Genomic DNA, 27,540 nt, shown 5'->3' with positions numbered 1-27,540 from the left:
ATCTTTCTGACCAATTTAATATTAATAATCTTTATTGTTACAAGCAGGCTTACATTAACACTTCAGTGATGTTACTGTGAAAAGCCCCTAGTCACCACATTCCGGCGCCTGTTCGGGTACACAGAGAGAATTCAGAATGTCCAAACCACCTAACAGCACGTCATTCAATTTGCAATCAGTTTGGAGATAATGCTGATTTTTTCATTCCAAAACACTTTGCCTTAAAAGAAGCCAAATCTTGAAAAGGCAATGTCTTTTGTTTAAATCATCACTGTGCTGTTCAGTGGAAATGATTAACTTCTCTGCTCTGAAGGGTGTTGGAACAAACATTGTCAAATGTTCACAACTGTGTTGACTTTACGTAACTTTATTTTCAGATATGAAATGAGTTAGCACAATGGCTTCACAGCGCCAGGGTCCCAGGTTCGATTCCCGGCTTGGGTCACTGGCTGTGCGGAGTTTGCATGTTTTCCCTGTGACTGCGTGGTTTTTCTCCGGGTGCTCCAGTTTCCTCCCACAGTCCAAAGATCTGCATGGTTAGGTAGATTGGCTATGCTAAATTGCCCTTGGAGTACAAAAAAGATTAAGTGAGGATGGAGGTGTGGGGATAGGGCGGAAGTGTGGGGATGGGGCGGAGGTGTGGGTTTGGGTGCGGTGCTCTTTCCAGGGGCCAGTGTGGACTCGATGGGCCAGGTGTACTCCTTCTGCACTGTAAATTCTATAAATTCTATGAAACACCATTTTAAACTTTGTATTCTCAATTCTTTTGGCAACTTTTTCAGCTTTGCCCAAATTTGTTTTGCCCCCCTCTTTCTTCAGGCCCTTTTCTAACTGACTCAAATAAAACAAAAGAAAAATAAAAGTAAAACGATGAGCTTTCACAAGTAACCCAAAGCTTCAACCTTCCTAGACCAAAAAGGGTTAAAGAGGATGGAGCTTCCAAAAGCTCGTGAAATCCAATGCAGAACGTTAAGGCTCAAGTTTAACTTCAGAGAATCTGACTTTTCACTGCCTGTTACAATTGTACAAATAAATTGCAATTCATACTTAAAGATTTACTTTCACTCAGTAATTATGATGTCACTTTTCTCAGCACAGACTCTTTAGATTAAATAGCAATTGTTCACTTTGGGTGGCACGGTAGCACAGTGGTTAGCACTATTCCTTCACAGCGCCATTGTCCCAGATTTGATTCCCGGCTTGGGTCACTGGCTGTACGGAGTCTGCACGTTCTATCCGTGTCTGCGTGGGTTTGATCCGGATGCTCCGGTTTCCTCCCACAGTCCAAAGATGTGCAGGTTAGGTGGATTGGCCATGACAAATTGCCCTCAAGTGTCCAAAAAAAGGTTAGGTGGGGTTACGAGGATAGGGTGGAGGTCTAGGGATGGGATGGGGGCATAGCCTCAGGTAGGGTGCTCTTTCCAAGGGCTGGTGCAGACTTGATGGGCCGTATGGCCTCCTTTTGCACTGCGAATTCCATGATTCAATGATTATTGGACAATCGCGAGTCAGCCTGAGCCTATGGCCACTCACCATCTGTAACCGTCACAATGGCATGTGATTGACGGCAGTCCTGACCAATAGAATGAGAGGGATGGGGCTGGAGGACCGACAGATAACGGCTGGTCCTCCAACCAATCGGAGTGAATAAAAGGCGGGACCCGCTCTGATTCAAGCATGCGCACTGTGGGTAATGGCGAAGGGGAAGGTCTATGTCTTCAGATGCGAAATCGGTAAGAGGCGTTTAACAATATGAAGGAAGCGGCAGATCGCGCGGGTGGGCGGAAACATTGTGTGAAGTTGTTGTAAGTAGTAAACCTCGGAAATGAGTTTCTGGGTCATAGTTTGTACCGAGCGGGACTGCAGCTCCTCCTGTTCAGCTCGGGTTAACGGCCGCCATCTTTATTGGATGTGCATCTCCTTTGTCCAGCGATGTTCAATGAGTGGGAGGAGCTTGTTCCCCATTGTTCAGAATGGAGACAACTTGTCCATCAAACTGCATTAGTCTTTCAGTCCCAATGTGTTATTGATGATGCAGAGGTGGAAAGAAAAGGAAGCCAATGCTGGTCTCCAGATTTAACTGTCTTATTGGACATCCTGCCCCACGTGTCCAAAGCTCTGCGGCTCGGTTCAGTCACATGAAGACCCAGGGCAGAAACTGATGACAACAAAGTTCAGTGTGCAGCAGGGAGCATGAGCGGTCATCCTGGACCAGGGAGCAGCAGGACTGACTGCGATGGATTTTGGAAACTCCTTTCACAGGGGATTAGAGCATAAGACATAGGAGCAGAATTAGGCCACTTGGGATCTTTCTTGTGATTGTCCTCTGGACGCTTTCCAGGGCCAGCAAACCCTTCCTTAGATATGGGGCCCAAAACTGCTCACAATACTCCAAACGGGGTCTGACCAGAGCCTTCTACAGCTTCAGAAGTACATCCCTGGTCTTGTATTCTAGCCCTCTTGACAGGCATGCTAACATTGCATTTGTCTTCTGAACTGCCGACTGAACCTGTACGTTAACCTTAAGAGAATCGTGATTGAGAACTCTCCAGTCCCTTTGTGCTTCTGATTTCCTAAGCATTTCCCCATTTAGAAAATAGTCTATGCCTAAATTCCTCCTTCCAAAGTGCATTACCTCATACTTTTCCACATTGTATTCCATCTGCCACTTCATTTCCCACTCTCCTAGCCTGTCCAAATCCTTCTGCAGCCCCTCTGCTTATTCAATACTACCTGTTCCTCTACAGAGCTTTCTATCATCTGAAACTTGCAACAGTGCCTTCAGTTCCTTCTTCCAAATCATTAATGTATGTTGTGAAAAGTTGTGGTCCCAGCACAGACCCCTGGGGCACACCATTAATCACCGGCTGCCATTCTGATAAAGACCCCTTTATCCTCTCTACCTTCTGCCAGTCAGCCAATCCTCTGTCCATGCCAGGATCTTACCCTTAACACCATGGGCTCTTAACTTATTTAACAGTCTCTTCTGCAGCATCTTGTCAAAAGCCTTCTGGAAATCTAAATAAATCACGTCCACTGGTTCTCCTTTGTCTAACTTCCTTGTTACCTTCTCAAAGAACTCTTAACAGATTTGTCAGACATAACCTCCCTTTGACAAAGCAGTGCTAACTCAGTCCTATTTTACCATGCACTTCCAGCTACTCCACGATCGCCTCTTTAATAATGGACTCTAGAGAGCAGCACAGTGGCTAGCACTGGGACTGCGGAGCTGAGGTCCCGGGTTCGAATCCTGGCCCTGGGTCACTGTCCGTGTGGAGTTTACACATTCTCCCCTTGTCTGTGTGGGTTTCACCCCCACAACCCAAAAGATGTGCAGGTTGGGTGGATTGGCCATGCTAAATTGCTCCTTAATGGACTCTAAAATCTTATCAATGACCGAAGTCAGGCTAACCGGCCTAAAATTTCCCATCTTCTGCCTCCCTCCCTTCTTAAACAGCAGTGTTACATTAGCCACTTTCCAGTCCTCTGGGACCCTTCCTGCTTCCAGTGATTTCTGAAAGATCACCACCAATGCCTCCACAATCTCCTCCAGCTATCTGTTTTAGAACCCTGGGGTGTAGTCCATCCGGTCCAGGTGGTTTATCCACCTTCAGACCTTTCAGTTTCCACAGAACCTTCTCCTTAGTGATGCCACTGCACTCACCGTTTGGAGGAGACCTCAATTCTGTACTGTATTTTAAAATGAACTGGTCCAAGCCTATTCAACCGCTACAAAAAAGGTTGAAACTGACGGACCCCCTGATTTATTTTCTGCCCCACATCCTGACTCCTGCTAAGGGGCCTGTACATAACTCCCATCAGGGTCTTTTTACCTTTGCAATTCTTGAACTCTACCCACAGAGATTCTATGCCTTCTGATCCTATATCGCTCCTTGCTATTGATTTAACTATGACCTCTGGCTGTTCACCGTCCCCCTTCAGGATGTCCTGTGTTCGTTCAGATTATAAGCGCAGGATTTGCACACAGCAAATTCAAACCAGGAGGAATGTTTATCTTTCCTGAATTTCATTTCTGGACTGACAGTGATGCCTTTGTAAACTTCTTTCACAGGGACTTAGAAAAGGATTTGCAGACAGGAAACTCACAACCGATCCTCACATCAAATTCTGACAGCACCATTCGGGTTATCAGGATCTGGATGTTATCGACCTTTGTGTGTAAGCATTGAGTTCAGATCATTATCACTCACTGTGTAAAATTTCTTCCTCATATCTCCCTGTAGATCTTGCTCACAATCTTAAATCTGTGTCCCATAATCCTTTTACAATCTGCTGATGGGAACAGATTTCTTTATCTTTTGCCGGGTTTGCTGTTGTCGTTTCTGGTGCTTGGGTCGTACCGGGTGGTCCGTCCGGTTTCATTCCCTTTTTGAGTATTTGTAGCGGTTGAATAGGCTTGGACCAGTCCATTTTTGGATCCAAAGCGCAATTGAAATCACCTCCAAGAATCAATTGATGTGTATCGAGGTCTGGGATGGATCCCAACAATTTTTTTACAAATGACGCATTATCCCAGTTAGGGGCATAGCCATTCACCAGCACCACCAATGACCCACTGACCACCACGTATCTCCCATTCGTGGCCGCAGTGACCGGAAGAGGGACCCCTTTATTGATTAGAATTGCAGCATCTCGAGCCCTTCATCAAAGCCCGAGTGAAACACTTGGCTCACCCACCGCAGTCTGGTCTGATCTCTAACCTGCAAGTGAGTCTCCTGCAAGAACACCATACCAGCATTCAGATTCATTAGCGAGCGAAAACTCTTGACCTTCACTGGTCCACCCAATTCCTTTAAGTTCCAGGTGACCAGCCAAATCAGGGGTCTTCCACCTCCCTTCCCCATCATGGGAATCAGCCATTTGGGGCAGCACGTAGCACAGTGGTTAGCTCTGTTGCTTCACAGCTCAAGACCCCCAGGTTTGATTCTCGTTTTGGGTCACTGTGCGGAGTCTGCATGTGTCTGCGTGGGTTTCCTCCGGGTGCTCCGGTTTCCTCCCACAGTTCAAAGACGTGCAGCCTAGGTGGATTGGTTACGCTAAATTGCCCCTTAGTGATGAAAGGTTAGGTGGGGTTGCTGGTTTAGGGGGATAGGGTGAGGTGCGGGATGGGGTGCTCTTTTGGAGGCTGGTGGAGACTCGTTGGGCCGAATGGCCTCCTTCTGCACTGTATGAAATTTCCACCGTGAGGGACTATCCATTAAATCTTCAAAAAGTACAGGCCTAGGCTCCACCCAAGATGGCCGCCACACACACCCTCAGATTAAAACAAAAATAGTTCTATAGTCGTCATCAGCGAGCTAAACCCCCCCCTCCCTCCCCATTTCCCGCCAATGCTCCACATAGACCCAGATTGGATGAAAACCCACCCACAGTCTCTGGTCAAAACTGGTACACTGGCTGCAGATCCCCCCCCCCCCATCTTACTCCCATTCACCAGCTTATTGCTGGTGGGGCAGCTCCTCTCAGGACAAAAATAAAATGAAAACAATATTGCCCACCTGGAGGATAAACATATTTCAGAATGCAGTCCCTTTATTAGCCTTCATTTCCAAAGGTGTCTCCCTCTGTCCCCCCCCCCCCCTTAAATCTACTTTGTGCTACCTAAAGAAAATCTCCCTTCATCCCCACACAGAAACACGTGTTTCTATCAGACAATATCAAAGACTAAATACAGGAAATCACAACACCCATCCCACCCCCAGGAAACGTAGATCTTGTCCAATACAGATAACTGGACCCCAGTCCATGTCCTGCAAGCCCGGCTCCTACATCTTGGTACATCCTCACTGGGATAACTGAGTAAATCCCTTCCCACACTCAGAACAGGTGAATGGTCTGTCGCTGGTGTGACTACGGTGATGAATCTCCAGCTCACATGGGGATCTGAATCCCTTCCCACAGTCCCCACATTTCCGCTGTTTCAGCATGCTGCTGGTGTCCTTGTCCCTCTCCATGTTTGACGCTCAGTTAATGTCGTGTCCCAACAGAGAGCATGTGTACGGTCTCTCCCTGCTCTGAACAGTGTGATGTTTTTTTTCAGACTGGAACACTCTCACTCGAGTCGAGTGTGTGTTTCGGGGGGTTTTCAGTCACGCTGATCTTTAAAATCTTTTTCTACAGACAGAACAGACAAACATTTTTGCTTCCACATTCACAAACCAATGATATTCAGATCCTGATGAATGGAGTGACTGTTAAATCTTGATGTGAAGTTTGATTTGAGTTTCCTTCTGTAAATCCTCCCCTTGTTATTAAATCCTCCAGTAAAAGGAGTTTACAAAAGTCTGCAAGGTGGCTCAGTGGTTAGCTGAGGACCCGGGTTAGATCCCGGCCCCGGATCAATGTCCGTATGGAGTTTGCACAATCTCCCCGTGTCTGTGTGGGACTCACCCCCACAATCCAAAAAGATGTGCAGGGTAGGTGAATTGGCCTCGCTAAAATTACTGGGTTACGGGAGAACGGGTGGAGGTGTGTGGCTTGGGTAGGGTTCTCTTTCCAAGGGCCAGTGCTGACTTGGTGGGTTGAATGACTCCTTCTGCACTGGAAATTCTGTAAACCCCTCAATTGGGGAAAAAATGAATTGGGTACTCCAAATATACATATTTTTTAATTAAAGAAAAAACAAAAGCCATCACCGACAGCCCAGGATAGAAATTTTGAACAGACCATTCTAGTTTCGCTGTAACATTTTTCCCGTCCCACACACTCTCCCTCCTCCCTGGGCTGAAATCCAAATCCATCTCGCCATCTGCACCATTTCTTTCCTCCACTCCCAGTTTTTTCCCTCATTCTCCTCTGCCTGGGTTCAGTTCTCCAGCTCCTGTCTGCAGACTGACAATAAAACCAATGGGTCTTATTGGGGGCTTGGGGCCTCCAGCGGGTGTTTGTGAATCCTCCCCGCCCACCTGCCAGGGTTTCCTTCCTTGCCAGAGATCAGAGTCCTCATTGATGACTTGAGCCCAAATTGGAACCAAGCTAAATTGCACAGCGGTTAGCACTATTTCATCACAGCGCCAGGGTCCCAGGTTCTATTCACGGCTTGGGTCATTGTCTGTGTGGGGTCTGCACATCCTCCTCATGCGTGGGTTTTCCTCCAGGTGCTCCGATTTCCTCTCTCAAGCCCCAAAAGTCATGCTTGTTAGGTGAATTGGACATTCTGAAATCTCCCACTGTGTACCCGAACAGGCACCACCGGAATGTGGCGACGAGGGGCTTTTCACAGTAACTTCATTGCAGTGTTAATGTAAGCCTCCTTGTGACAATAAAGATTATTATAATTCAAGGGGGGGGGGACAATTTCATGCAGATTTGCGGCTCCACAAAGTGTTTCCAACTCCTCCCACCCTTCTCCTGAACAGGTTGACGCATTTATTTGTCTGACTAAAAGGATGGTCACTGGTGGCACAGTGGTGCAGCGGTTAGCACTGCTGCCTCACAGCACCGGGTTCGATCCCAACCCCGGGTCACTATCCATGAGGAGTTTCACATTCTCACCACGTCTACGTGGGTCTCACCTCCACAACCTTGAGATGTGCCGGGGAGCTGGATTGGCCATGGCAAATTGCCCTTTAATTGGAAAAAAATAATCAGTTATTCTAAATGGTCTCTTTCCTAATGTTCACAATTAAAGGGGTGGGTTCCCCAGGAGGTGGCTGACATTTCAGTGGACGGTAAATTAATAATGGACAGAGATATGTCCCGTGTTCTTGTATGGCATTTGCTAGATATATTATTTACAGTTTGTAGTAAAGTATTATTTCTCTCCTAATACAAGACTGTAGCTACGTTATAGATTTCCAGTCATCTCTTCCCTCAGAGGGTTGTTAGTCTTTGGATTTCTCTTCCACAGGGACCAGTTGTATCTGGGGGTCATTGAATATATTGAAGCACACGTTTGACAGATATTTTATTGTCGATGGAGTTCAGGGTTATGGGGAACAGGCAGGAAAATAGAGAGAAAACTGAGATGAGGAGGGATTTCTTCACTCGAGGATGTGGTGAAGCTTTGGAATTCTGTACCCCAGAGGAATGTGGATCCTCAGTCATCAGATGTGTTCAAGACAAATAATGATAGGTTTCTCGATATTGAAGATATCGAGGGATATGGGGATCTTGTGGGAAAATGGTCCTGAGGTAGATCAGCCAAGGATCGCATTGAATGGTTGAGCAGACTCAAGTGGGCCAATTGGCCTACTCTTGCTCCTATTCTAATCTCTGTGCCCTGGTCAGGAAGCAGTGAGCTGTGCTTCGATCTGTCAATCAACATGAATCCGCACCTTCGGGAGAATTGGGAGGGTAAATATTAGATACAGCGGAGTGAGAATGGAGGGAGATTGTGTGGGATGGAGATTCGCAGCTTTTGGAGAACTAGAGGAAATAATGTTCCTTAGGAAGTAGTATTGTCTGCTCTGAATTCCTAACTCATACCAACAATGATGAATTTTGTCAATTGTTTTTGAAGGATATTGGAAGAGGAGGAATTACAGACAGAAATCTCAAACATCACGTCTCGATGTGACAAACTCACTCGATTCCTTCTGATCTGAATATCGTCGGGGCAAAGGAGAAATTTTTGTGCGACCTGTTGGCTTCCAAAAGGTTTTAAACGGGAGTGTGACATGAAAAGCACCGAGACCCACGCAACACACACCCGAGTGAGAGTGTTCCAGTGAACTGACTGTGGAAAGAGCTTTGACCAGTTCCGCAGCCTAAAGAAACATCACGCCATTCACAGTGAGGAGAGACAGTGCACATGTTCTGTGTGTTGACAAGGCTTCCACTGATTGTCCAATCTGGAGAGACATGAGGAGACCCAAAACATGGAGAAACCATGGAAAGGTGTGGACTCTGAGCTGGAGGTTCATCGACGCAGTCACACTGGGGAGAGGCTGTTCACCTGCTCTCAGTGTAGGAAGGGATTCACTCGGTTATCCAGCCTGCAGACACATCAGCGAGTCCACACTGGGGAGAGGCCATTCATCTGCTCTCAGTGTGGGAAGGGATTCAGTCAGTCAGCCACCTTGCAGACACATCGGCGAGTTCATACTGGGGAGAGGCCATTCACCTGCACTCAGTGTGGGAAGGGATTCATTGATTCATCCACTCTGCAGAGACACCAGCGAGTTCACACTGGGGAGAAGCCATTTACCTGCTCTCAGTGTGGGAATGGATTCACACAGTTATCTAGCCTGCAGGTACACCAACGAATTCACACTGGGGAGAAGCCATTCACCTGCTCTCAGTGTGGGCAGAGATTCCGTGCTTCATTCCCTCTGCGGAGACATCAGCGAATTCATACTGGGGAGAAGCCATTCACCTGCTCTCAGTGTGGGAAGGCATTCAGTCATTCATCCACCCTGCAGAGACATCAACGAGTTCACACTGGGGAGAGGCCATTCACCTGCTCTCAGTGTGGGAAGGGATTTGGTGATTCATCCACCCTGCGGAGACATCAGCAAGTTCACACTGGGGAGACGTCATTCATCTGCTCTCAGTGTGGGAAGGGATTCAGTGATTTTTCCACCCTGCAGAGACACCAGTGTGTTCACACGGAGGAGAGGCCATTCACCTGCTCTCAGTGAGGGAAGAGATTTATTGATACATCCACCCTGCGATTCAGTGATTTTTTTTTCCCATCCTGGAGAGACATCAGTGGATTCACACCGGGGAGAGGCCATTCATCTGCTCCCTTTCAGAATGGATTCATACAGTTACCCAATCTGCGGAAGGGATTACATGGAAAAATAGAATATAGAAGCAGGAAGTGGCCATTTGGCCCTTCGAGCCTGCTCCACCATTCATCGTGATCATGGCTTATTATCCAACTCAATAGCCTAATCCTGCTTTCCCTTCCATAAACTTTGATCTCCTTCGCCCTAAGTGCTATATCTAACTGCTTCTGCCATATGGCAGCACAGTGATTAGCACTGTGGCTTCACAGTGCCTGGGTCCCAGGTTCAATTTCTGGCTGGGTCACTGTGGAGTCTGCATGTTCTCCCCGTGTCTGCGTGGGTTTCCTCCGACTCGTCCCGAAAGATGTGCTGTTCGGTAATTTGGATATTTTGAATTCTGCCTCCGTGCACCCGAACAGGTGCTGGAACGTGGCGGCAAGGAGATTTTAACCGTAACTTCAATGCAATGTAAGCCTCCTTGTGACAATAAAGATTATTATTCTTGAAAATGACGATTTCGAGTTCTTTTTGCTCTCAGTCTGGTATCAGTAAAATTACCAAGTCAGATTTATAGGTTAAAAATCTATTTTATTCCAAGCAGCTTGCAAGCTAGACTCGCTCTGATAACACAGGACACCAACACAGTCCCTGAGATTCCCAGAGCAAGTGAGAGACAAAGGGGCAAAGCACCTCGTTTTCATATACATTCATGTAGCATCAAGTTTCACATACACATGACCAAATTACACACAACCAAATAAGGCAACGGTGGCAAATGCAAAGCTCCCATAGGCTTTCCCCACATCCCTTAACCCTGAGGCCCCTTTCACCAGTATCTCCTACAACAAAGAAATAGTCCCAGTGGCTGCCCATCCCGCCCCCCTCTTCCTGCCTTGAATCCCACTTGCAGGCTGCACATTTTCCCCAGCATAAACTAGAGATCTTTACAAAGTCCGCTAACCTAACTCCTTATTCTACTGTAGTAAAATTTTATTCCTAACTACCCATTTCCTCATTCCCTCCTTTTATCATTCTATGATAACTACTATTCCGCCTCCTAACCAACATTCCCTTTCGCTACCTGCCGATAACGGGACACCGGTGGCGTTGTGGCCGATGCATTGGGGTAATGTCTGGTTACGCTACACCTCTGTTCAGTGCAGGTGGAGAACAGACATGTTATATTTTCTTTCACCTCTGCCACGGGGGTCTCTATTGGTAGAGAAATGTTTGGGTAGGTATTCCCCCTGATGGTCAAAAAGTGTGCTAACAATTCGCCAGACCAACAATAGTCCTGTTGCTGTCTCGGTCCAAATTTGGATTTTGGTTCGGCATACAACTTCCAGTGTCCGTTATAAACATCCCCGGGTTAATAACCTGTATCAATGTCTGTCTGAAAGACCGTCCCACAATTCATTACATTCCGTACATAAAACACCTCATCACATTTTTACAGCCACTGGCTCTCCGTCCGGGTTCCTTCTGGTTTGATGGTCGCCAGTAAGGGGATGTCATCTTGGTGATTGGTGATGGGCCGAGTCTATTGGCATCATCCGAGCCATAGTCACCTTACAACACATATTAAGGCATCCAATGATTATACAGTATACAATTATAATAAGTATTATCAATCCATGCATAAGGTAAAACCCAATGACCGAGCTATGAGAGCTGACTCTGAGCTGAATCCTGTTTTAGGGTTTATATCCCCCTTCTAGTTGTACTGACTAGCAGATATCCCTGATCCTTGTCATTTGTGCTCGGAAATCAATTGTAAATTCATCCATCTCGCAGACCAGTGTCGATAGATCCTCAAGTCCAATCACCGTGAACCACAGCTGTCGCTGCTCAGGGAGGCAACGCAATAGCTATATCCGTGTGTTCCACTACCTCCAAGGCATCTGCCTGCCTTGGGGTAGCAGCACCGTAGAAGCTTCATGTACCCTAGAAACAGCACACATCTCAGTCCATCAGCAACAAAAAGGGTCGTTTGTCCATCACTGGCTGTTTAGAAAGTGCTTTCCATTTCTCATTGGAATGGTAAATTATGATATCATGAACTATCCACTGATTATCTTGCTTTATTAATTTCAGAAGCTTCAATCGATCCTGTTTCTATTCCTGACTTCCTCACACTAACGTCTAACATTGGACTGAACCGTGTAGTCTGCCAGCCCTGGCTTACATGAGACAATAACTCCGTTTTCTTCAAATCCCTTTTGTCCGTTATCATTTCCCTTACAGCATGAAGCATACACTTGCCATTATTTGTTTGTTTGTTTTTCTACTTTGCAATAACACCACTTGCACATTTAATACAGTCAACTTTTGGGGTTACAATCCAATTGAATCCATACATAACAGTCCCTAACAATTTACAGGACATTTTGTCCGTGATATCTATTACACTCTCCATTGCAATATTGTTTGCTGCATTGGTTACAAATTTCCCGCCGTGGCATCAAGCTGCCAAAATTCCTAAACTATTGTCATTTAAAATGCAGGAGTTCCTCGTCAGTTGCTGCTGTCTGCCGAGACCCTTAATAACTCCACCGCGTAGTACATACCCCGTGGAGACGACAGATCATCCATCAGCTGATGTCCAGTTAGAGATGTCTGACCGGAGGTTTCAGTATTCAGTAATAATTTGATATTTTGATTTGTTTCTAACCCGTGAGGTTTTTCCTCCGAATTCTGTCATTTAATTCCCTCAAATATGTAGCCAGTTGTATCATTAGTTTCCTCCCCCCCCCCCCCCCCCCCCCCCCCCATACAGTCTAAAACATTCTTCTCTGGAGTGTAATTCTCGTTCTTCGTTTATATCATTTTTGCTTCATCTGCAAACCAAATGAACAGGTAAAAGGTGGAGACTATCTGGACTGTACGCAGAACAATACTTTTCACTGTACCTCGATAATAAATCAAATCTGATCAAAGAGACCGTTTCTTACTCGTCTTCAGATTGAACAATGAGCCGCCTTAAAATGTATTCATTCATGGGAGAAGGGCGTCACTGGCTGGGCCAGCACTTACTGCTCATTCCAATTGCTCTTGAACTGCGTGCCTTGTGAGGCTATTTCAGAGGGCACTTCCAAATCAACCACAACATTGCCGTGGATCTGGAGGCATGTGGAGGCCAGGCCACGTAAAAAGTGCAGATTTCCTGAAAGACATTAGTGAATGGGTTTTTACAACAATCAACAGTGTTATCAGACTTTTAATTCGAGACCTTTATTCAATTTCACCATCTGTCAAAGGCAGATTCGATCCCAGATCCGCAGAGCATAAAATGAAAATGAAAATCGCTTATTGTCACAAGTAGGCTTCAAATGAAGTTACTGTGAAAAGCCCCTAGTCACCACATTACGGCGCCTGTTCGGGGAGGCTGGTACATTAACCTGGGTCTCTGGATTACCAGCCCAATAACAATACCATTACACCCAATGCCTAGCCTACATATTCTTTACAGAATATGATGTCTAATGCTGTGTTCTGTGTGACTTAGGCAGAACGATGATTTATTAATGTACACGTGGTAAGGTCATGATCAGAATGCTTTACAGACCAAATTATCACAGAGTTGCATTAGACTCCCTTGGAACTATCCTTATGTGTGACTGGCCTCATGTATACCTTACAACCTTCTGCTGGTAGCCGGATGACACCTGATTGATGCCTGACACCACCTACTGGTGGGAGGTCACACTGCTGAGTACATGCAATATTATCTACAGGCTTATCACCACATCTCGTAACTTCTCAAAATTATCGAGTAATTTATTTTTTCAAACAAATTCTGATAGCTCTGCAGTTTCTGGAAACATTTTGGTTGATCATGTTATTTTTTAAAATAAAGATCTAGTCTTTACAATATAATTACCCAATACACCAATTCACTAATGATAATAAATGTTCCCAACTGAATAATCATTAATTTAATTATTGTTTTTTGATGTGAAATCAATACATAGTTAATATAGAAAAGGTACAGAAGGTGTAATGGCTGCAGGAAGCCACATTTTAAGAGGTGTAAAAGGGCTTCCTTGACCTTGTTACTAATGACAGTGAATATACTATGAAAATAACAATTTTCAAACTAAATGTGATTATACACGCGTACTTACAGTTTCCTGCATTACAACAGTGAATATGGTTCAAAAGTACTCCATTGGCTTTAAAACACTTTAGGAGGTCTAGTGGTAGTGAGAGATTTTATAGAAATATTTATTCTAATTGTCCGCAAACTAAGACATATTATACTCGGTGTCCTCACCAGAATCATTGATGAAGACTGAGTCTTAATTTTGTGTAATAACCACGGCATTGACACAGTTTGAATACTCTGTGAACCTCCAGACACACCATAAGCACAATTATTTGTTGTAAAACACAGCGAGTTGTTGTGATTTGTAATACACTGTCTGTAAACGGTGGTCGAGCCTCATTGGACTGTCATTTGATATATTCCAAAAAAGAAAACAAAATAGTCAAAGTCTGGGATTAAATGGGTCTGGCACAGGGAAAATGGGCTAAATAGACTAATCCGTGCTCTAGGAGCCTTGTGTCTCTGTAAAGCGAGTGGTAACGACCTGGAACCTACTGCCTATGAGGGTAGGAGATGCAGAGATGACAGAAGGATTTCAATGGGAAAGTGGACAGGCACTGAGAGAAATAAACCTGCACAAATTTGGGGAAAGAAAAAGGCAATGGACAGACTGGCTTGCTCCACAGAGAGCCGACACAGTCTCAGAGGGCTGAATGGCCCTATTCTCCACCCTCCAGAAGCTGTAATCTCAGGAGAGAAATTCAACTACTCCAGTCACTCCAACTAACTGGAGTCCCTTATCCCTGATGCGATTCTAGCACAATGGTTAGCACTGTTTCTTCACAGCACCAGGGTCCCAGATTCGATTCCCGGTTTGGGTCACTGTCTGTGCGGAGTCTGCATGTTCTCCCCGTGTCTGTGTGGGTTCCTCTGGGTGCTCCAGTTTCCTACCACAAGTCCCGAAAGATGTGCTTGTCAGGTGAATTGGAGATTCTGAATTCTCCCTCAGTGCACCCGAACAGGCGCAGAAGTGTGGCGACTAGGGGATTATCACAGTAACTTCATTGCAGTGTTAATGTAAGCCCACTTGTGACAATAATAAAGATTGTTATTATTGTAAATGTCCTCTGCACCCTCTCTAAGAACTTCACATGTTTCTTAAAGTGTGAGGCCCATATATAGGGTTCCATTCCAGAGGGATAGAATTAAAAAGCACGGAGGAAATGTCCAACTTGTTTAGAACCAGGGTTAGACTACACTGGGAGCACTGACAACATTGGTGATCTCCATTTAGAAAAAGGAAATAGCGGCACTGGATAAGGTGGAACAAAGATTCATAATAGACAGAACTGAGAGCATTTAACACTCATGATGTGGAGATGCCGACCATCAGGAGCATAGAGACACAGAGAGATCTGGGCGTGCAGGTCCACAGATACTTAAAAGTGGCAGCACAGGTGGAAATGGTGGTGAAGAAAGCACATGGCATGCTTGCCTTCATAGGACGGGGTATTGAGTATAAAAGCTCAAAAATTATGTTCCAATTACATAGAATGTTGGTTAGGCCACATTTGGAATACTGTGTTCCAATTTTGGTCACTGCACTACCAGGAGGATGAGGAGGCTTTGGAGAGAGTATAGAAAAGGTTCACCAGGATGTTGCCTGGTATGGAGGGTATTAGCTGTGAGGAGAGATTTAATAAACTGGGATTGTTCCCCATAGAGAGACTGAGGGGCGACCTGATAGAAGTTTATAAAATTATTAGGGGTATAGACAGGGTGAACAGTTGGAGGCTTTTTCCCAGGGCGGAAATGACAATTACAAGGGGGGCACAAGTTCAAGGTGAGGTGGGAAAGGTTCAGGGGAAGTTTTGTTACACATTGGGTGGTAGTGGCCTGGAATGCTCTGCCAAGTGAGGTGGTTGAGGCAGATACGTTAGCGACCTTTAAGACTTATCTGGCTAGGCACATGAACAGACGGGGTATAGGATACAGGCGGTTGGTCTAGATAGGACACGTGATCGGTGCAGGTTTGGAGGGCGGAAGGGCCTGTTCTTTGTTCTATACTGGGCCCTGGCAAGGCCGTATCTGGAATATTGTGTACAGTTTTGGTCTCCTTATCTGAGGAAGGATGTTCTTGCTCCAGAGGAAGTGCAGAGCAGGTTTACCAGACTGATTCCTGGGATGGTGGGACTGACGTATGAGATATTGAATCAGTTAGGATTGTATTCACTGGAGTTCAGAAGAATGGGGGATCTCATAGAAACCTATAATATTCTAACAGGGCTTGACAGGGTAGATGCAGGAAAGATTTTCCCGATGGTGGGAGTGTACAGAACCAGAGGTCGCAGTCTGAGGATACGGGCTAGACCATTTAGGACGGAGATGAGGAGAAATTTCTTCAACCAGAGAGTAGTGAGCCTTTGGAATTTATTACCACAGGAAATAGTTGAGGCCAATACATTAGAACATAGAACATACAGTGCAGAAGGAGGCCATTCGGCCCATCGACTCTGCACCGACCCACTTAAGCCCTCACTTCCACCCTATCCCCGTAACCCAATGACCCCTCCTAACCTTTTTTTGGTCACTAAGGACAATTTAGCGTGGCCAATCCACCTAACCTGCACATCTTTGGACTGTGGGAGGAAACCGGAGCACCCGGAGGAAACCCACGCAGACACGGGGAGAACGTGCAGACTCCGCACAGACAGTGACCCAGCGGGGAATCGAACCTGGGACCCTGGCGCTGTGAAGCCACAGTGCTATCCACCTGTGCTACCATGCTGCCCACATTATATATTTTTAAGAAGCAGTTATATATAGAACTTAGGGTGAAGGGGATCAAAGGATATAGAGGGGAAAGTGGGATTAGGCTGTTGAGTTGAATGATAAGCCATGATCATAATGAATGGCGGACCAGGGGCAAAGGGGCAAATGATGGGGACTTCCGATAACGGCGGGCAGGAGGCAGCCGCACAATGGAGGTCTCCCGTCTGGGAACGGCATTTTCGGGGCTTTAAGCCCGGTCCCAGGGTCCATTGAGGCGGCAAAAGCAGGGAGAAGGCACAGAGGAGGCACAGTGAAGGCACAGTAAAGGAAAATATCGAGGGTGAGCAAAAAAACAGCCGTAAAATAACAGCTGAAGGTCCGTCGGGAAGTGGAAAGGTCACCACGGGGTCACCAAGGAAAATGGAGGCTGGAGCACCAGGGGAGGCCGCATTGCTTACAGCTGAAGAAATAACTAAGGTGATGGCTGCGGAATTCGAAAGGCAGTTTACAAAATACATGGAGACAATGAGGAAGGAGATGAGGGAGGTTTTGAGTGTGCTGGTGGAGGAGGCGATTTCCCCGGTGACGCTGGCGGTGGCGAGTGCAGTGGCGGAGGTGCGGGAGCAAGGGGAGGCGCTGAAGGAAGTGGAGGAGACATTATTGTAGCACGCTGATTAATTTACCTCGATGGGGAAGGAGATGCGGAAGGTGATGGAGATTAACAAGGATCTGCGAGGAAAAATGGAAGAACTGGAAAACAGATCCAGGCGACAGAATTTGAGGATTGGGGTCTGCCCGGAGGAGTTGAAGGACCGAGACCGACTGAGTATTTTGCTGAGAAATTGAGAAATGGCCAGCGATGCTGGCGAAACTATTGGAGGAGGGGGAGGATCCCTCCCGATATGAACTGGATCGGGCTCATCGGTCGTGGAGGCCTGGACCAAGGCGAATGAGCCGTCAAGGGTAGTGACTCTGTGCTTCCGTAGGTACAGTGTGAAGGAGAAGGTCCTGAGCTGGGCCAAGCAGAAGCGGGTGGTGCAGTGGGCTGGAGCTGATATACGTGTATACCAGGACTTTACGGTGGATCTGGCGAGGAGGCGGGCTGCCTTCAACCGGGTGAAGTGAGCACTGTACATTAGCAAGGTGCAGTGCGGCATTGTATATCCAGCGAAGCTGAGGGTTACTTACAAGCTCAGGGACTTTTATTTTGGAACGGCGGAAGCAGCGGAGGAGTTTGCGAAGGCAGGAGGACTGTGGCAGAACTGAGAAATTGAGAAATGGCCATGTGCCGATGTAACCTCATGACTGTATTTTCTTCTTTTTTGTTTCACTGCATGCGGGTGTAGGGGCTAAAGGAACCAATGATGTATATATTTGGACAAGGGAAGTGATGGGACTTTCACTCGAAATGAGGGCTCTTTGGGGTGTAGGTGGATATGCGGGGTTTGTGTGCTGAAAGGGGATTTCTGGGCTTTCCTGGGGCCGGGCAAGGGGGAAAGGGACCCGGGCGGGGGCCTCCACGCTGGCCGGTTTAAGCCGGTCAGTGAACGGGAGTGAGGTGGGGGAGGGACTGCGGCCATCGGAGCCTGGCAGAACAGGGTCCGAGTGGTCTAGCCGTGGTGGAAAGTTGGGGGGAAGGAACCAAGGTTGGGGGAGGAGTTTTACAAGAGGCAGTGGACGGGAGGAGTTGGAGAGGGGGGGTTATTTACAACACTTGGGTATCATGTACGGTACTCTTTCAGAGGTTGGATGGTGTTGAATGGACTCTATAGGTTAATGGTGACCATGGGCGGTCCCAGACTCCTTTTTCTTTTTCTCCTTTGTCTTTTGTTTCCACCGTGGGAGGATTTGTTTTATTGGATGCTTACATTGACAGGTGGGCCATTGTTTGGGGTGGTGGGAGGATGGGATCATTGTTATTGTTAAGGGGATTGACTTTGTATTTGTTACCATTTACTGTCTGTGGGTGGGGTGTAAATTTTGAGGGAAAATGTGAAAATGGAGAATAAAAACATTTTTTTAAAGGGGGCAAATGGTTTCTTCCTGCTCCTACTTTCTATGTTTCTATGTAACCCCTTCCCACACAGAGAGCAGGAGAATGGCCTCTCCTCAGTGTGAATTTGTTGGTGTGTCTGCAGGCTGGATAAATCACTGAATCCGTTCCCACACTGAAAGCAGGTGACTGGCCTCTCCCCAGTGTGGACTCGCTGGTGTGTCTGCAGACTGGATAACTGTGTGAATCCCTTCCCACACTTGGAGCAGGTGAATGGCCTCTCCCCAGTGTGAACTCGCTGATGTCTCTGCAGGATGGATGAATCAATGAATCCCTCCCCACACTGAGAGCAGGTGAACGGCCTCTCCCCAGTGTGGACTCGCTGGTGTGTCTGCAGACTGGATAACTGTGTGAATCCCTTCCCACACTTGGAGCAGGTGAATGGCCTCTCCCCAGTGTGAACTCGCTGATGTCTCTGCAGGATGGATGAATCAATGAATCCCTCCCCACACTGAGAGCAGGTGAACGGCCTCTCCCCAGTGTGAATTCGCTGATGTCGCTGCAGGCTGGATAAATCACTGAATCTGTTCCCACGCTGAAAGCAGGTGAATGTCCTCTCCCCAGTGTGAACTCGCTGATGTGTCTGCAGACTGGATGACTGAGTGAATCCGTCCCCACACTGAGAGCATGTGAACGGGCGCTCACCAGTGTGAACTCGCTGATAGATCCGTAGGTTGGATAAATCACGGAATCCCTTCCCACACTGAGAGCAGGTGAATGGCCTCTCCCCAGTGTGAGTGCGTCGATGAACCTCCAGCTGAGATGGGAATCTGTATCCCTTCCCACAGGCCCCACATTTCCATCGTTTCTCCATGTTTTGGGTCTCCTCGTGTTTCTCCAGATTGGACAATCAGGGGAGTCTTGTCTACACACAGAACATGTGCACTGTCTCTCCTGACTGTGAATGGCGTGATGTTTTTTCAATTTGTGTAACCTGTTGAAGCCCTTTTCACAGTCAGTTCACTGGAACACTCTCACTTGGGTGTGTGCTGTGTGGGTCTCGGTGCTTTTCCAGTCACACTGATGTTTCCACAGTCAGTTCACTGGAACACCCTCACTCGGGTGTGTGTTGTGTGGGTCTTGGTGCTTTTCCAGTCACACTCACGTTTAAAATCTTTTGAAGCCGACAGATCGGACAAACATTTCTCCTTCTCGCCGATGATATTCAGAGCCCGATGATATTCAGATCAGAAGGAATCGAGTGAGTTTGTCACATCGAGACGTGACGTTTGAGATTTCTGTCTATAATTCCTCCTCTTCTGATATCCTTTAAATACAATTTACAAAAGTCATCATTGTTGGTACAGGATAGAAATTCAGAACAGACAATTCTAATTCCTATGGAACATTATTTCCTCTCTCATTCTCCAAAAAGCTGTAAATCACCATCCCACACACTCCCTCCATTCTCACTCTGCTGTATCTAATATTCACCCTCCCAATTCTCCTGAAGGTGCTGATTCATGTTGATTGACAGATCCGAGCTGAGCTCACTGCTTCCTGACCAGGACACAGAGATTAGAATAGGAGCAAGAGTAGGCCATTCGGCCCACCAAGTCTGCTCAACCATTCAATGCGATCCTTGGCCGATCTACCTCAGCACCATTTTCTCACACCATCCTCATTAGCTCCCAATATCTTCAATATTTAATGTTATGGGCCAGGGTTTAGAGAACACCAAAGTATATCATGGAGTTCACCTGACCCACAAATTTTCATAGATTATGGGGAGCACAAGGGCCAATCTACCTCAGCACCATTTTCCCCACACGGTCCCCATATCCCTCGATATCTTCAATATCTAGAAACCTGTCAACATTTGTCTTGAACATACCTGATGACTGAGGCTCCACATTCCTCTGGGGTAGAGAATTCCAAAACTTCACCACATCCTCGAGTGAAGAAATCCCTCCTCATCTCAGCTTTCTCTCTATTTTTCTACCTGTTCCCCATAACCCTCAACTCCATTGTCAATAGAATATCTGACAAACTTGTGCTTCAATATATTCAATGACCCCCAGATACAACTGGTCCCTGTAGAAGAGAAATCCAAAGACTAACAACGCTCTGAGGGAAGAGATGACTGGAAATTTATAACGTAGCTACAGTCTTATATCACAACACGAGAAATAATAATATATTTACTTTATTACAGAACTGTAAATAATACAGATGCACCATAGAATGCATTCTTTCTGGTTGTATCACAGCTTGGTATGGAGCCTGCTCTGCCCAAGACCGCAGGAAACTACAAAAGGTCGTGAATGTAGCCCAGTCCTTTACGCAAACCAGCCTCCCATCCATTGACTCTCGCTGCCTCGGAAAGGCAATCAGCATAATTAAGGACCCCACGCACCCCGGACATACTCTCCTCCACCTTCTTCCGTCAGGAAAAAGATATAAAACTTTGAGGTCAAGTGCCAACCGACTCAAGAACAGCTTCTTCCCTACTGCCATCATATTTTTGAATGGACCTATGTTGTATTAAGTTGATCTTTTCCCTGCATCCCAGTTATGACTGAAACATTACATTCTTTAGTCTCTCCTTCCTTCCCTGTGTACTGTATGTGTTATCTGTATAGCATGTAATAAACAACATGTATACTAATACATGTGACATTAATAAATCAAATATATCTAATCTGTCCCATAAAGACTTCCGGTTGCAGCTACACTGAGCTAAGTCGCACGTTCGGCAGCTCCCGTCAGAAACGGACTTTTGGGCTCTTTTGAGGGGCCCCAATGGCAATTGTTCGACAGTTCCCAGTGTGGGAAGGTGACAGTACGGTTCCCCCGGCACTGTATGGATTGGACCAGGAGTGGAGCAGTCAAAAAAGTGATTTTGGTGCAGCGAAATGTGGGAGGGAGGAGAAGCAAGATGGAGGTGGGTGGAGACCAAGCAGCATCGGCATTTTTGTCGCAGGAGCAGCAGGAGTTCCTCAAACGCTGCTTTGTGGAGCTGAAGGCAGAACTGCTAGAGCCGATGAAGGCGTCGATCGACAAGCTGGTGGAGACCCAGAAGGCTCAAGGGGCGGCGATCCGGGAGGGGTGGCAAAAAGCCTCGGAGAACGAGGGTGAGATCTTGGGCCTGGCGGTGAAGGTGGAGGCGCACAATGCGCTGCACAAGAAATGGCAAGAGAAATTTGAGGACATGGAGAATAGGTCGAGGAGGAAGAATCTCCGGTTTCTGGGTCTCCCTAAAGGAGTGGCGGGGTCCGATGCCGGGGCATATGTGGTCACGATGCTTAATACGCTGATGGGCACGGGAGCTTTCCCAAGGCCCCTGGAGCTGGATTGGGCTCATCGAGTCCTGGCGAGGAGGCCCAAGGCCAATGAGCCGCCAAGGGCAGTGATGGTGCGGTTCCACCGCTTTGTGGACAGGGACTGTGTCCTGAGATGGGCCATAAAAGAGCGGAGCAGCAGGTGGGAGAACACAGAGATCCGAATATACCACAACTGGAGCGCGGATGTGGCCAAGAAGAGGGCCGGCTTCAATCGGGCTAAGGCGGTTCTGCATCGGAAGGGGGTGAAATTCGGGATGCTGCAGCCAGCGCGATTGTGGGTCACATTACAGGATCGGCACCACTTCTTCGAGACGTCAGAGGAGGTGTGGACCTTCATCCAAACTGAAAAGTTGGACTCGAGCTGAGGGTTTGTTGGGAGGGGGTGCCTAGGGGGGTTACTGTGTTTTAGGGGATGTTCTGTTCTGTTTTCTTGGGGGCTGGGTGGGGTTGGGCGAAATGGTTCAATGTGAGGGCTGTGTGATGTGGGCGTTGGTGTTGGAAGGACACGGCCCCGCGGGGGGGTGGGGGGGGGGGTGGGGGGGGGGGGTTGGAGGCTCGGGGATGGGGAGTTGAGACAAGGCCGCAGAAAGGGAGCTGTGCCAGAGAGGGCGGGGCCAGTTTGGATAGAAAGCGCAGGCTTTTTCCCACGCTAGGGAAGGAAGGGGGCGGGGCCGGGGGAAGGGCAGTGCTGGAGAGGAGCGCCCGCTGATTACCAGGGGGAGGTGGAGGGATTCTCACACTGGGAGGTCGATGGAATGGCGGGAGAGGCCGGGGTCAGCAGGAGTCAGCTGACTTACGGGTGTGCCATGGGGGGAGCAATACAGCTAGAGGATGATCTAGCTGGGGGAGGGGGGGGAAGGGGGGAACTGGGTTGCTGCTGCATTGGCCAAAGCGGACCTGGAGTTAAGAGAGAGAGTCGGGGGGTGGGGGGGTGGGGGGGGGGGGGGGGGGGGGGCGCCTCCTGGGGGAATGGAGGGTGCGGGAAGGGCGGGCGCGTGGCTGGCCTAAAAAGGGAGATGGCTAGTTGGCGGGGGTGAGAAGCCCCCTGATCCGGCTGATAACTTGGATTGTGAGAGGCCTGAACGGGCTGGTCAAGAGGGCCCGGGTGTTCGCGCACCTAAAGGGACTCAAGGCAGATGTGGTTGTGCTCCAGGAGACGCATTTGAAGGTGACAGATCAGGTTAGGCCGAGAAAGGGGTGGGTAGGGCAGGCCTTTCACTCGGGGTTAGACGCGAAGAATAGAGGGGTGGCGATTTTGGTGGGGAAGCGGGTGTCGTTTGATACGCTGAACATTGTGGCAGAAATGGAGGTCGGTACGTGATGGTGAATGGTAGGTTGCAGGGGGTACGGGTGGTACTAGTGAATGTATATGCCCCGAATTGGGATGATGCCGGATTTATGAAGCGCATGTTGGGTCGGATTCCGGATCTGGCGGCAGGGAGCCTAATAATGGGGGGGGGGGACTTCAACACTGTGCTGGACCCAGCACTGGACTGTTCTAGGTCCAGGACGGGTAAGAGGCCGGCTGCGGCCAAGGTGCTCAGGGGGTTTATGGACCAGATGGGGGGAGTGGACCCATGGAGGTTTGCCAGGCCGGGGGCCAGGGAATTTTCCTTCTTTTCCCATGTCCATAAAGCCTACTCCCGGATATTTTTCATCATGAGTAGGGCGCTAATCCCGAGAGTGGAGGGCACGGAATGTTCGGCCATAGCTATTTCTGACCATGCCCCACATTGTGTGAAGCTGGAGTTGGGGGAGGAGAGGGACCAGTGCCTGCTGTGGCGTCTGGATATGGGGCTGTTGGCGGATGAGGAGGTGTGCGGGCGGATCCGGGGGTGTATTGAAAGATATTTAGAGGCCAATGACAATGGTGCAGGTGGGGGTAGTCTGGGAGGCATTGAAGGCGGTGGTCAAGGGAGAGCTAATCTCCATTAGGTCCCATAGGGAGAAGAGAGAGAGGAGAGAGAGAGAGAGACTGATGGGGGAGATATTAAGGGTGGACAGGAGCTATGCAGAGGCCCCCGCGGAGGTGCTACTTAGGGAGCGATGGAGCCTCCAGACGGAATTCGACTTGATGACTACCGAGAAAGCAGAGGTGCAGTGGAGGAAAGCGCAAGGGGCGGTGTATGAGTATCGGGAGAAGGCGAGTTGGATGCTGGCACATCAGCTCCGTAAGCGGGAGGCAGCGAGGGAGATTGGTGGACTTAGGGATAAAGGGGGAACACGGTGCGGAGGGCGGTGGGAATAAACGGGACGTTCAGGGACTTCTATGAGGAGCTGTATAGGTCTGAGCCCCCGACGGGGAGGGAGGGATGCGCTGATTTTTAGATCGGCTGTGGTTCCCGAGGGTGGAGGAGGAGCAGGCGGTTGTGCTGGGGGAACCGATTGGGCTGGAGGAGCTGGTTAAAGGATCGGGGAGCATGCAGGCGGGAAAGGCCCCGGGGCCGGATGGGTTCCCGGTTGAATTCCATCGGAAGTGCATGGACCTGTTGGGCCCGCTGCTAGTGAGGACTTTCAATGAGACGAGGGAGGAGGGGACCCCGCCCCCGACAATGTCCAGGGCGCTGATCTCGTTGATCTTGAAGCGGGACAAGGACCCATTGCAGTGTGGGTCATATAGGCCGATCTCGCTCCTCAATGTCGACGCGAGGTTTTTGGCGAAGGTGCTGGCCACGAGAATTGAGGACTGTGTCCCGGGGGTGATTCACGAGGTCCAGACGGGATTTGTGAAGGGTAGGCAGCTGAACATCAATGTGCAGAGGCTGCTTAATGTAATTATGATGCCTTCGGTGGAGGGGGAAGCGGAGGTAGTGGCAGCTATGGACGCGGAGAAGGCCTTCGACAGGGTGGAGTGGGAGTATCTTTGGGAAGTGCTGCGGAGGTTTGGGTTCGGGGAGGGGTTCATCAGTTGGGTTTAGGCTACTTTATAAAGCCTCGGTGGCGAGTGTGGCTACGAACCGGCGGAGGTCGGAGTACTTTCGGCTGTACCGGTTGGCACCGGGCAGGAATTAAAAGAATGGGGGACATGTTTATAGATGGGATGTTCGCGAGCCTTGGGGCGCTGGAGGAGAAATTTAGGCTGCCCCCCGGAAATGCCTTCAGGTATGTGCAGGTGAGGGCATTTGAGAGACGGCAGGTGAGGGAATTCCGGCTGCTTCCAGCATGAAGGATTCAAGACAGGGTGATTTCGGGTGTATGGGTTGGAGAAGGCAAGGTCTCGGCGATCTATCAGGAGATGCAGGAAGAGGAGGAGGCCTCGGTGGAGGAACTAAAAGGCAAGTGGGAGGAGGAGATCAGGGAGGATAGATGAGGGTCTGTGGGTTGATGCCCTGAGCAGGGTTAACTCTTCCTCCTTGTGCGCCAGGCTCAGCCTGATACAGTTCAAAGTTTCAAAGTTCTTCACAGAGCGCATATGACAGGGGCGAGGTTGAGTAGGTTTTTTGTGTGTTTATTATTGTTTCATGGGGGGGGGGTTGTATTTTGGGGAAATCCTTTGCACAATTTGGGCGTACGGTGTTTTTCTTGTTTGTTTTTCTTTTCTCTTTCTGAAAGGAGCGGGGGGTTTGTTGAAAATCTGTTAAAATTGATATTTTAAAAACAAAAAACCTAACTGGCCTCTTTGGGAGGAGAGAGAAGGAGGTGAAGAGGGATTTTGTATATCTACAAGACATATTAAGAGAGGAGTTGGCAAAGCAAATTCAATCTTGAGCTTCATGAACAGTAATATTGATACAGAAACTATGCTTCCAGTGGCACAGTGATTAGCACTACTGCCTCACAGCCCCAGGGACCAGGTTTAATTCCGGTCTTGGTGACTGTCTGTGTGGAGTTTGCACTTTCTCCCCGTGTCTGCGTGGGTTTCCACCCAGTGCTCAGTTTTCCTCCAACAGTCCAAAGAAGGGAAAGTTAGGTGGATTGGCCTTGATAAATTACCCTTAGTGTCCAGGGATGTGCAGGTTGGGTGGGGCTATGGGGTTACAGGGTCTGGGTAGGAGTGTGGGCCGAGGCTTTACCCAAAACTTTAAATCTGTGTCCCGACTGCTTGTACGATCAGTGAATGGAAACAGAGTTTCTTTGTCCACCTGATCGAAACTTGGCATAATCTTGTGGACCTGAATCAAATCTCCCCTCAACCTCCTTTGCTGGAACCATTCTGGGAAATCTCCTCTGCACCTTCTCCAAGAACCTTCACATCCTTCCTGAAGAGTGGTGACCAGAGCTTTAGAAAGATTCATAGAATAAAATTAGAACCATAGAGCGGGCGATTTCCCGAGCCCGTGCTGGGCCGGAGAATCGCCGCAACCGCGCCATGACGCCCTGATGCCGGCGCGCGATTCTCCGAGGTGCGGAGAATTGGCACCATTTGCGCTAGCCGCGGGCCGCTGGAATCGGCGGGGCCACCCGGATGGGCCGAGCGGCCGCCCCGATACGACAGAGACCCGCCGGCGCCGTTCACCCCTGGTCACTGCCGGCGGGAACTCTGTGGGAACGCTCCGATTTGGTCTGGCCCGCGGTCGGCGGGCCGGCCTCTCCCCCCCCGGGACTACTTTCCGGCACAGCCGGCCCCTGAACACCGATCCCATGTTGGGTCGGGGCTGGCGCGCGTAAGAAGTTCCTCGCGCATGCGCAGGATGGCGCGGCCCAACTGCGCATGCGTGGGATGGTGTGGCGCCCATTTGGCGCTGCGTAACGAGGCTGGAGCGGCGTGAACCACTCCAGATCCATGCTGGCCCCTTGTGGGGGCCAGAGTAATTCATGCCCGGCCTGTTCGCGCCGTCGTGAAACGCGACGGCATTCACGAAGGCGCGAACACTTGACCTCCATATTGGAGGATCCCCCCCAGAATTCCTACAGTGCAGATGGAGGCTGTTCGGCCCATCGAGTCTGCACCGATTCTCTGAAAGGGATTCTCTGAAGCTGGAGAACAGGAAATAGGGTCAGATTTAGACAGTTGGGGTGGGAAAGGGTGGCAGGGAACATTGGGGCTGGATAGAGGGCCAGCGATAGGTGGAGGATGACTAACATGTCTTGGAAGGAAAGACAAAGGGAATCTAAATGATGATCAAGGCTAAAAAGGTGCTAATAGTGGCGCGGGAAGAGATTAGAATGTGTTAAAGGCAGAACAAAGGTAAGCAGTGTTTCAAAGGACAGTAGGAACAGGGAGCAGGTTGCTCAGGAGCTGTTGGGTGGGGTGGGGGGGGGGGGGCTTGTTAAGGGAAAACGGATCAATGGAAGAACTTAAAATGTGGTGAAAGGGGAAGAGGGAGTTCAGTCTGAAGTTGTTGAACTGAATGTTAAATCCGCAAGGCAGCTGTCGTTCCGGGTCTGGGTGACTCTTTGTCAAAGCTGGAGAACAGGAAATAGGGTCAGATTCAGACTATTGTGGGCGGACAGTGGCTGGGGCGGGGCGGGAGGGGGGCAGGGGATTCGTGGAGAAGTGGGGCTGGATAGATGGCCAGCAATAGGTGGAGAATGACTAAAATGACTTGGACAGAAAGAAAAAGGGAATGTAAATGGGTAATAAAGGCTAAGAACAGTGCTGAGAGAGGCACGTTCAGAGATTAGAATCTGAACGGCAGAATAAAAGTGAGCAGTGAGTGAAAGGAAGACTAGGAACAGGGAGTAGATTGTCCAAGTTGGGCGGGGGGGGGGGGGGGGGGACAGATCGATGGAAGAAATGAAAATAAGTTGCGA

General features: G+C 48.7%; 1 long non-coding RNA gene and 1 pseudogene across 2 annotated transcripts; one reads left to right on the top strand and one right to left on the bottom strand.

Annotated features, from left to right (window-relative positions):
• The window catches only part of LOC140422687 (uncharacterized), a 40,779-nt pseudogene that overhangs the window by 10,968 nt on the left and 2,271 nt on the right, over positions 1–27,540 (bottom strand).
• LOC140418582 (uncharacterized) lies at positions 1,656–10,201 on the top strand. Of its 2 annotated transcripts, none has more exons than XR_011945150.1 (3): positions 1,656–1,733; positions 4,073–4,179; positions 8,483–10,201. It is a non-coding gene; the product is annotated as an uncharacterized lncRNA (long non-coding RNA). The 2 variants fall into 2 exon arrangements; XR_011945151.1 differs by having other exon boundaries at positions 1,686–1,805.

Source organism: Scyliorhinus torazame, chromosome 5, assembly GCF_047496885.1.
Source record: "Scyliorhinus torazame isolate Kashiwa2021f chromosome 5, sScyTor2.1, whole genome shotgun sequence".
Taxonomy (NCBI): domain Eukaryota; kingdom Metazoa; phylum Chordata; class Chondrichthyes; order Carcharhiniformes; family Scyliorhinidae; genus Scyliorhinus; species Scyliorhinus torazame.
This window is presented reverse-complemented; position numbering and strand designations above follow the sequence as displayed.